We start from the raw sequence: 15,869 nt of genomic DNA, 5'->3' as shown, positions 1-15,869 counted from the left end.
CCTATCAAAAGCTTTTTCAGCTTCCATTGGTAGGTTGGGTTACTGATGTGAAGCATTGATCAATGAAACCACTCTAAGAATATTATCCGAAGCATACCTATCTTTAATAAAACCAGTCTGGTCAGAATGTACTAATTGTGGTAAATACTTTGCTAATCTATTTGCTAATAATTTTGCTATTATTTTATAATCCACATTTAATAAAGAAATTGGTCGATAAGAAGAAACCTTCAAAGGGTCTCTGTCTTTTTTTGGTATAACTGTTATTATTGCACTCAAACACGAGTCTAGTAAAGCTTGTTTCTGAGTTACCTGAATAAGAAAATCCATGAATACAGAGGACAGATCATCATAAAAAAACTTTATAAAATTCAGCAGTGAACCCATCATCTCCTGGTGACTTCCCATTAGGCATTTGTTAAATAACATCCTTTATTTCTAAGTCCATAAAAGGAGAACCCAACTTTCTCACATCTTCCTCCTTCAATATTGGTAAATTTAACTCTGACAAAAACACTTCTCACTTTACACCTACAACGACTTATATTAGACACACTTGCACTAGGGACAAAGACTCTTTCATCCACCATACCTAACCCCCTCATAATTGCATCTCGCACTCACTCAGAAGCATATAATTTCTGATAAAATGACAAAAATTAGTCATTAATTTTCTGAGGTTTAAAAGTAACTGAATTGTCCTTCCTCACAGCATTAATAATCCTTGAAGCTTGTTCAGTTTTCAATTGCCATGCCAAGACTTTATGTGCTCTGTCCCCTAACTCGTAATAACATTGCTTAGATCTTTGAATCAAACATTCAAATTGGTCCATTTGCAATATATTATATTTTAGCTTCAATTTTGTCAAAAAAGCCTTATTATCTTCTGTAGAATTCCTCTGAAATTCCTTTTACAACTCTGCTATTTGTTTTTCCTACAATTGAGACTCTACCAGAAATTTCTTCTTTTCCTTTGATGCATAACTAATGATTTGACCACGTAAAAATGCCTTTAAAGCATCCCACACAATAAAATTACTCCTGACTGTATTCTTATTCAAATTTAAATAAATAGCAATTTGATCCTTAATAAACTTTACAAATTCTGGTTTTTTCAATAACATTGCATTGAAACTTGCATTAAAAATTGACTGATTAACTTCTGGCCCCACACAAGAAATAAACAGCAGAGAATGGTCAGAAATTATCCTACTCTTATATTCAGCTTGAGTAAAACGTGTTATCCTTCTCAGCTCAATCCTGAATGGCTGACCCTTTACTTTGATGTTTGTAGACATCCCAGATCAGAGGATACCTCACTGCTGCTTAACTTCATAAAGCTCCATAAGATTAAGCAAACCTATATACTTTCTAAAGATTAGAGGAACAGTTGCTTCTTATTTGTCTAAACTCGAGGATATAGCCAAAATTTGCTTAATTGTTCTTTGCTGGACAATCCACAAATTACAGGAATCCATTTGATTCTTATCACAAGTATAATTTTTCTGAAATAAGATCAGACCTGTTAAAGTTATTCCTAGTATACTCTCACCAGAACTTGATATAATCTCAATAAGAAATCTATTTTTCTTGGAATAAAGGCAGATTTATCTTTCACCTTCCTACTTGTTAGCTATACCTGTTTTTTTAAATGTTTTGTAGTGACTTGTGTATAAGCACAATATGTCCCTCAGAACAACAGTGCTTTTCAAATTCTATTTTTCTATCAGAGTAAATGACTTCACATTTTTTGACATTATATTCAATCTACTACTGGTATTCACTTCGTCTGTCCAATGTCTCCCTTAAAATTAATTTTATATAATCAGCAGTCTTGAATCTATTAAACTTGTCTACAGATTGAAAACAGCATTAATTCCAATACCACCACCACTATAACCCTTCCTAAGTTAAAAAAATATCCTCTTTATTCCTCTTTCAGTTCATTAACCAATCTTCATTCTTTTCCAGTATATCACCCCAAATCCCAACTGCTTTATTAATGTTTAAGAAAGTCATGTAGCATCTTCCTACAGTCATAGAATCAAACAACACAGAAGTCCTTTGATGCACCATATCCACACCGACCATTATATATTCCATTTATCCATATTTTGTCATGTTCTATGCCTTGCTGTTTTAGTACCAAGACATTGCACTTGTCCGGATGTTTCTTAAATGTGGGCGTATCTTCTTTCACCACCTTCACAGGAAGTGAGTTCCAAATCAAAATGAAAATATTCCCCTACAGTCGCCTGCAAATCTCCCACTTCTCACTTTACACCTACAACCACTTTTATTAGACACACTCGCACTAGGGATAAAGACTCTTTCATCCACCATACTTAACCCCCTAATAATTGCATACATACATCAAGCCACTCCTTATTCTTCGCTGATCCAAGGAAAACAAAATCAGTTTAGTCTCTCCTTGTAATGGATCCCCCAGTATTGTGATTAATCTCTTCTACAGTCTTCTCCAGCCTAATCACATCCTTTCTCAAATGTGCAGAACAGAACTGCACACAACATTCCAGATATGGCCTAACCAATGTTTTATAAAGAAGCAATATAGCATCCAAGTTCTTATATTCTATGTCATGGCTGATGAAGGCAAGCATCCTATGTAACTTCATCACCCATCTATCTTTGCTGACATTTACAGGGATTTGTGTACGCCAAAGTCCCTTTGTTCATTAACACTCCCATCCTACCATTTTTGTCCATGTTGTATCATTATTTAATTTTATTTAATTCCTTAAAATACATCACTTTTTGGATATCAGGATTCGGATTAGGGTAATCTACAAATATTACATTGCCCCACTTTCTGTCTGATCAATATCATGCTAGAAAGGCAGCAAAGGTGAGGACTGGGAAATTCAGCAGAAGAAAACAAAGGGACTAATTGGAGAAAAGGAAATAAAGTATGAGGGTGTAGCAGCTACTAAGGTAGATGCTACTATATAAAGGCAAACACACACAAAGGTAGTCAACTCAAGACTGGTTTATTGCAGACATACACAGACCTTTTATTCCCTGCCTGTTAATGAGCTCATTAGTGAACAGCTGCTGGTCCACAGGACCAGCAGGTTAAAGCTATGAGCCATTAGCGCCCCACGCCTTTAGGCAGGGGCTTCATCTGATCCACTCGCTGTACTTTGGTGCCTAGGACTGCTAGCCTGCGATGTGTCAGGTAAGTCTGTGAACTGATAGTGGCGGTTTGCAATACCGAGCTGTGCGCCCGCTACGACGGGACACTTGCAGGGAACATGAAAACCGACTGCAAAATTTTCTACAGGTACGTAAAGAGAAAGATTCCAATCAAAGCAAATGTAAAGAAAATATACTGGTAGGTCCCTTGCTGTTAGAATGGATAATGGAGAACAAGAAAATAGCAGACCAATTGAATACGCTAGTTTGCTCTCTTTTCACTAAGGCAGATACACACCACATTCCAGAAATACGAGAGGTCCAAGGGATTACTTTAGATGGGGAATTGATGGAAATTATTATCATTGTTATCATGTGTTTGATAAATTGATGGCATTAAAAGTTGATTAATTCCCAGGACTTGATAGTTTGCATCTCAGAGAGCTTAAGGAGATGTCCCTCAAGATAGTTGATGTACAATTCAGCATACTCTACATTCCAGATCAGTTCCTTCAAATTGGAGGGTAACTGATGTGGCACTACTTTTTAAAAAGGAGGGAGAGAGAAACCAGGAAATTATAGACTAGTTAGCCTGACTTCAGTCATGGCAAAAATTTCTGGAGTCAGTTATTAAAGATAACATTGAAGATCCAACTGCGCTGGGTAGGTCACGTCTCCAGAATGGAGGACCATCACTTTCCCAAGATCGTGCTATATGGCGAGCTCTCCACTGGCCACCAAGACAGAGGTGCACCAAAGAAGAGGTACAAGGACTGCCTAAAGAAATCTCTTGGTGCCTGCCACATTGACCACCGCCAGTGGGCTGATATCGCCTCAAACTGCGCATCTTGGCGCCTCACAGTTCGGCGGGCAGCAACCTCCTTTGAAGAAGACTGCAGAGCCCACCTCACTGACAAAAGACAAAGGAGGAAAAATCCAACACCCAACCCCAACCAACCAATTTTCCCTTGCAACCGCTGCAACCGTGCCTGCCTGTCCCACATCAGACTTGTCAGCCACAAACGAGCCTGCAGCTGACATGGACATTACCCCTCCATTAATCTTCGTCTGCGAAGCCAAGCCAAAGAAAGAAATATTTAGATGAGTCCATGTCAGCATAAATTTACCAAAGATAAATCATGCCTGACAAATCTAGAATTTATTTTGAGAATGTAACTTGTAGAGTGGACAATGGTGAACTGGTTGATGTGGCATGGTATCAGAAATATTTATTGGCATGGTATCAGAAATATTTATTGGCATGAACTGGTTGACAGGCAGGAAGCAAAGACTAGCAATAATTCAGATTGACAGGCAGTTACTAGTGAGGTACCATAAGATTCAGTGCTGGGATCCCAGTTATTTATTATATATATTAACAATCTAGACCAGGGGTGTCAAACTCAAATTCACGGAGGGCCAAAATTAAAAACTTGGACTAAGTCGAGGGCCGAACTAAATATTTATTGAAAATTTTCAACAACATCTGCATGTTTTCTCTTCTTTCAACATATGTAATATTAAACTTTAGGATATAACTTTAGGAGGATAATGTTACAGGTCAGGAGTAGGTTGCTCAAGTTCACCCTTTGCTTGACCTGAGGGAAACCTATTTGGTCCCTGTGGAGATGTAGTCAGCATTCACAGGCTGTGTCCATTTTGGCCTGCATCAGGACTCAGCATTTCCTGCTCATTCCTCAGGCTCTAGGCCTCTATTCACCCTCGACCCACCATCCCTCTACCTGACCAGTCCTTTACCCAACCTCTACTCACCCTTCACTCACTCGCTCTGCCTCTACCCACCCCATCCTATACACACCCCTCTACTGCCTCTCCCCTCAACCTGTTCCTCCCTCTACCCATCTCTCACCCTCTAATCACCCCTCCCCTACTTGCCCTGCCCCTCCCCTTTTACCTCTTCCCTATCCACCCCTCCTTCTACTCATCCCTCCCTCTAACTGCCCCTCGCACCACCATAACTTCCCCTGCCCATTACTCCTCACCTACACCCTCTACCCACCCCTGCTTACCCACCCACTCAGGCCCAGTGCGCTGCCGATCAGCCTTTGCGGACAGCCACCATCTCTCTCTTCACGTGCAGGGCCGAACCAGCCGTCCCTGGGGTCCGCGCGGGTGCAAGCGCTGAAGGCCGTGGCGACCGGGAGAAGTGCGCTCGCGCTGTGGAAGGGCCGTCCGGTGCCAGTCGCACGGGGCTCGCGCTGCCCGGGGGCCGTGCGCAGCCTGCCATGCCCGTCGCGCTGACAAGAAATTACATGCGGTCGCCAATCCGCCGCACCGCTCGACAGGTGGGAGAAGTGACTGGTTGTGCGGGGAGCCTTCCAACTGGCTTGCCGGCTGATGACATCGACAGACTTCTCGTGTTACAATTTCTTGTGTTACAATGGGGAAGGATGTGCAATGAAGGGGGAGGATGGTGGGGATGACATTACCAAAAAACAGCATCGGCTCTCGCTGCAGGGCGGGCCACCTCTAATACATTTTTGAAATGATCTTGCGGGCCAAATATAATTATATCGCAGGCCAAATTTGGCCCGCGGGCCAGAGTTTGACATGTGTGATCTAGACGAAGGAATTGAATGTAATATCCCTAAATTTGCAGATAACCCTAAACCTGATGGTGGTGTGAACTGTGAGGAAGATTCCAAGAGGCTGCAGGGTGACTCTGACAGAAGGCAAATGCAGTATAATGTAGATAAAAGTGAGGTTATCCATTTCAGTGGCAGTAATAAATAGACAGCATTACCTAAAATTAGGAAAAGCAGAGGTACAACAAGATCTTTGAAGATTGGAATGCAGGTAGAGCCGGCAGTGAAGGAAACAATGGCATATGGTCTTTAATACAAGAAGTTTTGGATATAGAAGCAGGAGATCTTTCTGCAGTTGTATGAGGCCTTGGTGAGGGCAAACCTTGAGTACTGTGTGCTGTTTCCTTATCTGAGGAAGGACATTCTTGCAATCCAGGGAATGCAGCAAGGATTCACCACTGATTCCTGGGATGGCAAGGCTGACATGTGAAGGACTGGAATGACCAGGGCTATGCTCATTGAAATTTGGAAGAATGAGAGGAGATCTCATATGGACATTTTAAATTGTGACAAGGTGTAGTGAACTGAAATTCACTAGAGGTGTCCTGTACTGACGATTGGTCCCGTCTCCTGGCCCCTCCCTCAGGAGCCTGTATAAAACCCTGGTTTCCTGACTAAACCCTGAACCCCCCCTGAAGCCTGTCATGAACCCTACCTGTGTTGGAAGTAATAAAAGCGTTAGTTTTTCCTCCAGTCGAGTGTGAGCTTTTATCTGCGCTACAATTTTATTAGCTTACAAACAAGGATGGAGGTGTTGCATGAAGCTCAGTGTGCTGTTAATACACCTCCAGTCCCCTCCACGAATGGGAACATCTACTTTCTCTCGGTCATCGATGAGTACTCCTGCTTCCCGTTCACCATCCCGTGTCCAGACACGCCTGCCTCATCTGTTATGAAGGCCCTAGAGTCTATTTTCATTCTGTTCGGGTATCCCGACTATATTCATAATGACTGGGGCTCAGCCTTCATGAGTGATGAGCTGCGTCAGTACCTGCTGGTGAGGGGCATCACATCCAGCAGGACTACCAGTTACAACCCCCGGATGAATGGGCAGGTTGAAAAAGAAAACATCATGATCTGGAAGGTTATCAAACTTGCCCTGAAACAAAAAGGCCTTCCAGACTCGTGCTGGCAGGATGTCCTCCCCATCACACTCCACTCAATTCGGTCACTACTCTGCACTGCGACCAATGCTACTCCTCATGAGCTCATGTTTTCATTCGACAGAAGGTTGGCATCAGGGACTACACTCCCAGCCAGTCTCACTAGTCCTGGTCCACTCCTTCTCAAGAAGCACATGAGGAGAAGCAAGACCGACCCCCAAGGTGGAAAGGGTGAAACTGCTCCATGCCAACTCCACGTATGTCTACATGGAGTACCCGGATGGCAGGGAGGACACCGACTCCATCAGGGACCTGGCACCCGGCGGAACAAGGGATCTGTTGCTTCAGGTCCCCCATGAGCTACCTAGCTCTTCTTCCCCACCACCATCCAGGGCCTCAGGGGACCCAGTTCAGGAGGAGAGTGAACCCCCCTCTATCGTCAAGCCAGGGCCCCAGCCTACTACTCTTTCATCATGGGTGGACCAGGAGATTCGAGAAGCCCAAGGCCCCCCCAGTGCTAAGGTGCTCCACCAGGATCTCCAGATGTCCGGACCTGAATTTGTAAAGAGCATTGTAAATATTTCTCTTCTGTATCTTTTACCGGCTTCTGATCCTTGTTCTCTTCATCCACAGACCCTTAATTCTGAATAAAGTGGTGAATGTAGTGAACTGGGATTCACTAGAGGTGTCTTGTACTGACGGTCCCACCTCTCGGTCCTTCCTTCCAGGGTCCTGTATATAACCCTGATTTCCTGCCTAAACTCTGAACCCCTCTGAAGCCTGTGTTGTAAGCTAATAAAAGCATTAGTTCTCCCTCCAGTCGAGTGTGAGCTTTTACCTATGCTATACAAGGCTAGACAAGTTAGATGTAGGCAGAATTCTCCTCATGTTAGGAAAGTCAAGAACAAGAAGGTAATTGTCGAGGGATAAGGGGTAAACCAGTTAGGACTGAGATAAGGAGAAACTTCTTCACTCAGAGAGTTTGTTCTTGTGGAACTTCCGACCACAGAAAGTTGGTGAGGCCAGTTCATTTGAATATATAGTATTCAAAAGCTAGTTGGATGTGGTCCTTACCACTAAGGGGATCAATAGGGATGGTTAGAAAGTAGGAATGAGGCACTGAAGTCATTGAAGTGGTGAGGTTTCAGTGAGTTAGCCTTCAGCAGGGCGGCATTTGGCAGTGCGGCTTTGGCGGGTGGCCTTCGGATCGATATCTCAGATTGATATTAGGAGTAGGTAATGGAGTCAGCTAGGCTAATGGATTGTTCCAATTGCAAGATGTGGGAAATCTGGAACCGCACAATTTTCCTTGAAGACTACACCGGAAAAAGGTGCATCCAGCAGCAGCTCCTGACAAACTGAATTTGGGAGCTGGAGCTGAATGAACTCCAGATCATTTGAAAGGCAGAGAGGGTGATAGAGAGGAATTTAAGAGAGACAATCACCCCCAAAAGTCAGGAGGCAGATAACCAGGTGACTGTCAGGAGAGCAAAGGGGAACAGACAGAGAGAGTAGAGCACCCCTGTGGACATTCCCATCAACAGTAAGTATACTGTTTTGGAAACAGTTGGTGGGGATGACCTACCATCTTTCTATATCAATGCATGCATTTGTATGCAGACTGCGTAAACTATTAAAATTTTGTTCTGGCAAGTTCAGGAGAGGACATAGTCACATCCAAGCATCCATAGAAGGTAAAGATATATTACCGCTGTTTCAGGCCTGAGCCTTTATTCAAGGTATCTTTACCTCCTGTGGATGCTACAAGACTGGCTGAGTTCCTCCAGCATTTCTATGTTTTACCACAGTCATAGTGTTGGACGAAGAGTTGGGCATGGGGAGGGGGGGGGTTTGTGGAGGGCAAGATCAGGGGGAGGCCTTACTAAAGCTTAGCCTAGAGCTCGAGTGGTAGTTAATCTGCCACTGGGGGAGGGATGAAAGGGGGAGGAATGGAATTACTAGTTAGGGAAAATATCATATTTGTGGTTAGACAAGACAGCCCAGAGGGCTCATCTACAGAGGACATTTGGGTGGAGCTGAGGAATTGGAAAAGTGTAACCACACTCTTAGGGTTATATTATAGAGCACCCAATATTCAGAGAGAATTGGAGGAGCAAATCTGTAGAGAGATAACAGACCCGTACAGGAAACATAAAGTTGTGACAGTTGGAGATTTTAACTTTCCACATATTGACTGGGACTCTCATACTGTAAAAGGGTTGGATGGCTTGGAGTTTGTCAAATGTGTTCAGGAAAGTTTTCTAAATCAATATATAGAGGTACCAACTGGAGAGAAGAATCAATACTTGATCTCCTATTAGGGAACCAGACAGGTCAGGCAACTGAGGTATGTGAAGGCGAACATTTTGCGTCCAGTGACTACAGTCATTAATTTCAAGTTAATTATGGATAAGGATAGGTCTAGTCCTCAAGCTGAGATTCTAAATTGGAGAAAGACCCAGTTTCTTTGGAAGTGAGAAAGGATCTAGGAGGAGTGGATTGGGATAAGCTGTTAGTAGTAAATCACAAAAATCTTTAGACTCCATGGTTGGAGTAAAAACACAAAATACTGGAGAAACTCAGCTCGTCAAACAGTGTCCTTTATGTAGCAAAGGTAAAAATATATAACCGGTGTTTCAAATTCTTCCTCTTCCCCCCCACCCACTGATTGCTGCTGTCTACTCTCTCACTTCTCTACCTCTCATCTCCTTCCTTTCCCTCCCCCACCCCATCATTTTGCTTGGTCATTTGCCGACCCTCTTCCATACTTTGATGAAGGGCTCAAGCCCGAAATGTCAGTTATGCAATTTTACCTTCACTACATGTTTGACCAGCTGAGTTTCTCTAACATTTTGTGTTTTTACTGGGATAAGTTATTTCCTGACAAGGATGTGTTCAGTAAGTGGAAGGCCTTCAAAGGTGAAATTTTGAAAGTGCAGAGTTTACATGTTCCTGTCAGGATTAAAGGCAAAAAAGTATGTTAAGAGTAAAAAGATAGTAAGGGATAAAATTGGTCCCCTAGTAGATCAGAGTGGTCATCTATGTGTGGAGCCTAATGAAATGGGGGAGATCTTAAACTGATCTTTTGCATCAGTATTTACTCAGGAAACATCATAGTGTATAAGGAAGGAAGGGAAACAGGAAATAGTGGCATGGAACATATAGAGATTAAAGAGGAGCAGGTGCTTGCCTTACAGCGAATAAAGGTAGATAAATCTGGGCCTGAAATTATATTTCCTCAAACCTTGAGGGAGACTAGTATAGAAATTACAGGGGCCCTGGCAGAAATATTTAAAATGTCCTGAGCTACGGGTGAGGTGCTGGAGAATTGTTCCGCTGTTTAAAAAAGGCTCCAAAAATAAACTAGGAAATTACACGCCAGTGAGCCTGATGTCAGTGGTAGGTAAATTATTGGACGGTGTTCTGAAAGATTGGATATGCAAGTATTTGGATAGCCAAGGGCCGATTAAGGATAGTCAGCATGACTTTGAGCATGGAGGGTCAAGTTTAATAAATCTTAGAGAGTTTTTTGAGAAGGTTATCAAAAAAGTAGATGAAGGAAAGGTTGTGGATGTTGTCAACATGGACCTTAGTAAGGTCTTTGACAAGGTCCCACATGGGAGGTTAGTTCAGAAGGTTCAGACATTAGGTATCCATGGAGAGGTTGTAAAATGGATTCAAAATTGGCTGTTGTTGCAGTGGAATTTTGTACATCAAGGACATTCTGTCCAACAAAACTCCCTTTGATCCTACCATTCATTATGTATATTCTGCCTTTATTAGTCCTTCCATGGAACATCATCTCACACATATCAGGATTAAATTCTTTCTATCATTGCATGGAAGGGCTGAATTTCCAAGCTGAAATGCCCAACATAGCCCAATGGCTGTACATTTGGATGCACTGGTATTGAAGGAATAATTCTATTTATTGAATGAAAACTCAAAATGCAGTTCAAGGAAATCCATGAAATTGGAGGCAGTTGATTGCCTCTGGAATTATTTAGAAAATAGGAAACATAAGTAGAGCTAATGTGTAAGAAATTAAGCAGATCCATCACCAGATTTTCATCATACTCATCAATGATTTGGATTTGTGAGGCCTTTATCTTAGATTGTTGACAGCTCTAAGCTAGATAAACGGGATACAAGATTTTAAAATGTGTATTGATAAATAACATAATTAGGTCAGGTCACTCATCTGGGTGTTACTGGTAACTTGTAACCCAGTACTACTTGTTACATAATTGAGTGATCAGCAACAAGCTGGATCCTCCATCAGGCTTGCCTGGTGAGGAAGGTGGCTAGACACCCTGCATGATGAAAAACTAGACCTGTCAAAGGGTAGACGAACTTTCTCATAGGGTCCACAGCCATCTAGCAAACGTGCCGAGAAGCACGGGAAGGGCATCCCTTGCACTGAAGCTTGGTCTGGCCATTCACTGCAACAGAACTTACCCCAGCTGTCTTGGACCTCACTGTTTCATCCTGTTTTTGTATGTGTAAGTTCTTAGACAACACATGGACGAAGCTGTTATAAACAGCACCACGAGATATGCCATGAGGCTGCAAGGATCTATTACAGATCTTGCATACTGCCTCTTTCCCAGTGTCAGCCCCCTGCTGGCAGCCAAGTATAATCAAACGGGAGCTATAATCCTTAAGGCATTGCTAGTTGCATTGCAACCATGATCACTACTATCATTACATCTCCCTTTCTTAAAACAAAAGTAGCTTACTTTTAACTAACATGTTTTCTTTGTATAACTCTGCAATTTTAACTTTAACACCAAGAACTTGCATTTTCATTATTATTAACATTGTTAACATGTTTAAAAATTGTTTTGTGTGTTCACATTTACATACACTAAAGTTTGAAGAGAAAATAAGAGAGCACTACTTCATTCTATAACAGGAGTCTTTAAATTTGCTTTATGAGTCTCTTAGGAGGATTCACATGTCTTGACGATCTCATGATTGATTGTCCTTGAATCTGAGTTGTTGCCTCAGACAATGTCTTCTCAGATGTGCATTCAGGTTGTTCAACAGTTTCTGTCTTTCTATTTACTGTGGCTGGTCCCATTTGAAGATCTCGACAATTTCTTCACAGAACAGCACCTTCATCTGTCTGAATGGTGTATGATATTGGTTGGACTTCACTAAGGACAGTTCCCTTCTGAGTCCATAAGTTTATTTTGTCGTTTAACCTTACTTGGTCACCAGTGTAGAGTTCCGGTAGGTTTTTTGTTCCTCTGTCAAAGTAATACTTTTGCTTTTCTTTCTGTCGTTCTTTGATTTTCCTCACTTTCTCCCCCTCTTTTGTTTTTAGGAGGTTCTCCTGGATGGGTAGGTTTGATCTTAGCCTTCATCCCATAAGGAGTTGTGCTGGTGACATACCACACTCGAGCGGTGTTGTGCGGTATACTAGCATACTGAAGTAGAAGTCCGTTTCACTGTCTTTTGCCTTGTTCATCAGTCTTTTCACTGTCTGTACCAATTTTTCCACTAGACCAATGGACTGTGGAAAATTAGGACTTGACATGGTGTGTACAAAGTCCCACTCTTTGGCAAACTGTCGGAACTTTAAATTGCAAAACTGGGGTCCATTGTCTGTGAAGACCTTGCTTGCCAAGCTATGCCTGGAGATTCTTTCTTTCTCTTCTTTGGCTTGGCTTCGCGGACGAAGATTTATGGAGGGGGTAAAAAGTCCACGTCAGCTGCAGGCTCGTTTGTGGCTGACCAGTCCGATGCGGGACAGGCAGACACGATTGCAGCGGTTGCAAGGGAAAATTGGTTGGTTGGGGTTGGGTGTTGGGTTTTTCCTCCTTTGCCTTTTGTCAGTGAGGTGGGCTCTGCGGTCTTCTTCAAAGGAGGCTGCTGCCCGCCAAACTGTGAGGCGCCAAGATGCACGGTTTGAGGCGTTATCAGCCCACTGGCGGTGGTCAATGTGGCAGGCACCAAGAGATTTCTTTAGGCAGTCCTTGTACCTTTTCTTTGGTGCACCTCTGTCACGGTGGCCAGTGGAGAGCTCGCCATATAATACGATCTTGGGAAGGCGATGGTCCTCCATTCTGGAGACGTGACCCATCCAGCGCAGCTGGATCTTCAGCAGCGTGGACTCGATGCTGTCGACCTCTGCCATCTCGAGTACCTCGACGTTAGGGGTGTGAGCGCTCCAATGGATGTTGAGGATGGAGCGGAGACAACGCTGGTGGAAGCGTTCTAGGAGCCGTAGGTGGTGCCGGTAGAGGACCCATGATTCGGAGCCGAACAGGAGTGTGGGTATGACAACGGCTCTGTATACGCTTATCTTTGTGAGGTTTTTCAGTTGGTTGTTTTTCCAGACTCTTTTGTGTAGTCTTCCAAAGGCGCTATTTGCCTTGGCGAGTCTGTTGTCTATCTGGAGATTATGGCTTTCATAATTGTTATTACAGCATCTGGAGTGGTGGTGTTCAGTTTACACACCTCTGGATACAGGGGGTAATAGTCTGTGACTACCAGATAGTCCTTCCCTTGACATTCAAATAGGTCAGCACCTATCTTCTGGTAAGATCTGTAAGGTGCTGGGTGTGGCTTTAGTGGTTCTGCAGGATTGCTTGCTTGATATTTCCAGAATATTGTACAATTTTGACACTTCATTTGTTATATCATTGTTGATTCTTGGCTAGCACATCACCTCTCGTGATCATTTCTTACCCTTTTTGATTCTGAGGTGTCCTCCATGGATCCTTTTTAGCATCTCGTTTCTCAGATTCTTTGAGATAAGGATTTTTGTTTCTTTTGTAGATGATGTCTTCAACCACTGAAAGATCTGCTCTGCAGTTCCAGTAGTCTGGAACATCAGGTGAGCAGTCCTGCTTCATGTTGGGCCATCCATCCAAGATCTTTTTTCTCAGTTGTCTCAGAGTTTCATCTTTGTTTGTCTTTGACTTTATGAATTCCATTTTTGCATCTGATATGGACAGTGCACTTGTGATCATGTCCACGATGGCATTCATGACTTCATCCATTTTGGTGTTTACGGGCTCTCTCGTATCAACAGCTCTAAACAACATGTCTGCTGCATACATTAGCTTACCCGGAGTGTATGCTACATTCAGTGTATAGTGTTGCAGCCAAATCATTATTCTTTGTATTCTCAGTGGTCATTCATTTAATGGCTTTTGGAATAATACAATCAAGGGCTTATGGTCAGTCTCTACACTGATTGCTTGTCCTGACACAAACTGATGAAATCTTTCACAGGTGTATGTGATGCTGAGCAGCTCCTTTTCAATTTGAGTGTATCGTATCTCCATGTCTGTCATTGAACATGATGCATCATATTTTTGCAGAAGAACTGCACCGAGCCCACTATGTGATGCATCTGATGATATCTTGATGGGTCTCGTTGGGTCGTAAAACCTCAGAACTGGTTCCTCTGTGAGCAGTTTCTTTAGTTCCCTCCATGACTTTTCATGGTCATGATCCCACTCCTATTCAGTGCTCTTTTCTGTTTGTCTTCTCAATGGAGCTATCTTTTCTGAGAGGTTGGATATGAATTTACCCATATAGTTCACCATTTCATTAAACCTCTGTATGTCCTTTCTGCATTGTGGTCTTGGCATGTTCCCAATGGAAGTCACCTTTCTGGGATCTGGTCTGATGCCCTCACTGCCAATAATATCTCCTACAAATGTTATTTCTTTCACTCCGAGCTGGCATTTCTCTCTATTCAGCTTCAGGTTTGCTTTCCTTTTTGGTTCCAGCACTTTCCTTCGTGACAGAGTATTTTGAGGTGGCTTGGGACACCTTAATCTTTCATGATGCTCCATTCTCATGGTTCCCCATACCATGATGTCATCCATTGAGGTATCAACTCCATCTAGGTGCTCATAAATCATATGGATAGTTTTGTGATACACTTCAGGAGCTGAGGCAATTCCGAATGGTAACCTTAGGAATCTGTATCTGCCAAGTGGACTATTGAGCGTGCACAGTCTTGAACTTGCTTCATCCAATTTCAACTGCATCCAACTTCTGAAAAACTTTGCATTTGATCAAAACCATCTGATCAGTTGCTGACTTTAGATTTTCCTTTTAAAGTATTACCTTCTAATTTCCTTCATCCAACTTCTGACACCATGGTTCATCTTGTATTCCTATGTCTGAGTTCTTAGACAACACATGGATGAAGGAAAAGTTTATTTACTTTAAAGTTGTTGTAAACTGCACCATGAGGCATGCCATTAGGCTGCAATCCTCCATTACAGATTGTGCACACTGCCTCTTGCTGGCAGCCAAGAATAATCAAACAGGAGGCCTTGCTAATTGCATTGCTGGAGGGGAAGTTGAGAGTGTGGGTCTGGACCTGTGCAACCTCGACTCACTTAAATCCATTCATGCACATGCTGTTCCTTTCTGAGGAGTGGGGTATCCTCATATCAAACCCCACAACTGACTGAAAGGAACCATCATCATCTATGGGAATGGATAGCCAGAAGAAGAATTAGGTATGGAGGTGGAGCATGATATAATGAAGTTTACTTGGGGAATAGTGACATCATCCACTTTGATTGTGAATGATCAGAGAAATTTTAGTGAAGTATAAAAGGAGCAGGACTGTTATAAAATGATATGCAAATGAAATCAGACCTTTAATTTCCTTTTTATAATATATCAAGATATTTGTAAAACAGAATAGAGGAATAGATATTGCTGTACAGTGGTCTGATTAGATAATATGCAGAGCGCTATTTGATTCTGGGCACTGTAAATCAGGAGAATTATCTATTAACAATCGAGTGACAGCAGCATAAATTAACCTTGTCTAAAAGTATTATAATATGAAGCTATTTAGATTGCTGACCACCTTGTAGATCACAATTAGATCTATATTCAAAGGAATACAAATAAAGTTGTAAAGGTAGATTATAATCAAGGATCTCAGTCCGGTGAATGAACAAAAAAAAGATTCAATTTTAAGCTCGCATTTCAACATGTCTGGAGATTCAAAAATAAGTCAGTG

This window comes from Narcine bancroftii, chromosome 3, assembly GCF_036971445.1.
Source record: "Narcine bancroftii isolate sNarBan1 chromosome 3, sNarBan1.hap1, whole genome shotgun sequence".
Lineage (NCBI taxonomy): Eukaryota > Metazoa > Chordata > Chondrichthyes > Torpediniformes > Narcinidae > Narcine > Narcine bancroftii.
The sequence above is the reverse complement of the archived record's forward strand: the minus strand, read 5'-3'. Positions refer to the sequence as shown.